Source organism: Manis javanica, chromosome 17, assembly GCF_040802235.1.
Source record: "Manis javanica isolate MJ-LG chromosome 17, MJ_LKY, whole genome shotgun sequence".
In the NCBI taxonomy this organism is placed as follows: domain Eukaryota; kingdom Metazoa; phylum Chordata; class Mammalia; order Pholidota; family Manidae; genus Manis; species Manis javanica.
This window is the reverse complement of record NC_133172.1, coordinates 23,186,627-23,189,148: the sequence shown is the minus strand read 5'-3', so window position 1 is coordinate 23,189,148 and position 2,522 is coordinate 23,186,627.

Genomic DNA, 2,522 nt, shown 5'->3' with positions numbered 1-2,522 from the left:
CCACACACCAGGTCAGTATCTAGCCTTCCTCTACATGAAGGTGCAGGGTTGTTAAATCATGCATGTCAAAATGCAAGTATAGCCATCCTCTTAAGAGGGCTCTTGCCCAGTGACACTGGCTTCTTTCTCTGGACTGCAGGAGCTTGGGAAGGAACAGACTGAAATGTGTAGGTAGGTAAACTTATTTGGTAAAGAGATGGCCGCTGGCCCCTTCCTGAGCCCTGACCAGGCTGTCTTGGTGGACTGGCTGCTCCAGCTCAACCAAGGGAGGTGACAGTCCTCAGCCAGGGGCACCTCAGAGAGAGGCTCTAAGGTCTCCACTGATCACCCTTCATGCTCAGAACAGAGTACCTTGCCTCGTCTCAGACTCTGCCAGCATCATACCCACCCAGGATTCTTGCATCTGTTCTTGCTTCTCAGGTCTCCGTGAGCCCCACCTGGAACCCCACAGGGATGGTGTATTTCCCACCCTGCTCCATGTCACTCCTTACTCATTGTCCTTTTACATTTTCTTGATAGCACTTGTGGCGCTCAACATGTTTCTGCTCCTGAGTTTGTTTATTGTCTCTCTTTCACAGCGACAGACACCATGGGGGATGGGGACCTTATGTTGCTCATAGCCATGCCTGTAGGGTAGTGATTGCTGAAGATGTGTCTAGACCCACTTCTACTGGTGTATGGGATCAGAGGCTGAAGGTGCTGTGGCTCCCTGCCAGCGGGAGATGCGCAGGGAGCTTCTCACCTCAGGGAGGGGCTGATAACATCTTGTCTTTGTGAGCCTGGGGATGAATTTGTCTTCAGGCCTACCATCACCTCTCTTGCAGCCCTTCCCACTACAGGGGACCTGGTACTCACCCCCATAGGAGCTTTCACCCCCTTCATGCTACCTGCTGTGCTCTCCTCAGATACCCTGGGGAAGGGATTTTAAAGGGAGGGTCCAGTACCCATGGGCAGGTGTCTGTTGCTTCACCGAATGATGCTCATTGCCCACTCTGCTGTAAGGCCCCCAGAATTGCAAATATCAGTAAGGCTCCATCCTTGACTTCCAGCAGTTCAGAGTTTAGCAAAGGAGATAGGTGTGAAAAAAGGTGAGACGATAGTGTGTTTTGGGAGTGATAAAGGCCATGGAAGCAGCATGGAAGACTACCTAGAGGAGGTGACGCCTAAGCTGAAATTTGAATTTAGAATGAAAGCTGGATGAAAAAAGGCCAGGTCTCCCTGCCTCAGCAAATAATAATGGAGTATGTCTCGATGAGTCACATGCTTGGGCTGCATCCCTCAGGGGCTGGAAAATCTGCAGGAGCCTGTCCTGTGGAGGGCATGACTTGGTCCTAGTGCGTGAAGTTTTAGCTCCCTGAGAGTAGTGCCTGTGGCTCATTCACCAGGAGCAGGTGAGGCAAAGCCCTCTGCTTCAGCATTTCCTGCTTGAGGCCCTACCTGAGACCCTCTTTCTGGTACTTCTGAAAAGCCTTTTTGAAAACTCTTCTCCTCATTGCTATGTCCTTTCGCAGCCAGCACTTTAATCCTCAAAAGCTAAAACTGACAGTCTTTCTCCCAGCTGCACTAGCACTTACTCTGGCCTTGGTTTTTATGGTGCCAGGGATGGCAGGAGTTTCTTGCTGAAATATTACTCACTGTCCTCAGCCCCATGAACTTGCAGGCAGCCATATTTCGAGGGGAGTGAGAGGGGACAGGGGGCGTGCGTGTGTGGAAGCCAATATTCCCCTGTCTAATTTATATTTTACATTTCTGTAAAATCATGCTTAGAGTATTTTGGTAATCTCTGCTGAGATTAAGTATAATGCTGTACATTTAATTGATATAAGTGGTTTCAATTCTCCTTAATATGACAAATCTCCAGTGTGAAATATTCTTAGTTAATGATCAACATAAAATAGAGTTCATTTTTAATGTGAGTACAAGATTTGAATTAATTTGTAGCTAGAGCAGGGTTATTAAATTTTGTGTGCATTCTGTGCACTGGCACACGTGCAGTCATACGTGTGGCCTGGAGCCTACATGCATACTAAAGGTGAGGACAGGAGGTGCATGCCCCTTCTGGTATGAGCTGAGAGTGTCTACTCTTTTCTCTCTTTGTCTTGGAAGTAGCACCCCCAACACCTCACAGGTGAAGGTGTTGCCACCAGGGGTCTTAATATCCACAACTTCTTTGTCTTTGGTGCCCTGGATGGCCTGTCCTGTCCCAGGAGCATTTCAGTCATCCCTCCAAAGCTGGACAGACTCAGCACAAGCTATACCAAGGTCATCTGCTCCTCCCAGCTTGGTTTCCCACCAGCATTTACTGGTCTGAAAATTAGCATTTTGCTTTACATTGTCAAAATCATGTGATGGCCAACGTCATCCAAAAGAGTTCAATGAAAGTTTTAAGGTGAAGTTCCTTGCAAAGTCATGTCCAGGGGGAAGGCTTTGCAAGCAGACCCCCAGCAGTGCTGATCAAAAACCAAGGGGTTTTCATTCCCTTGCCTTTCTGGATCCAGGGCTGGCACGGGCAAGACCGTTTT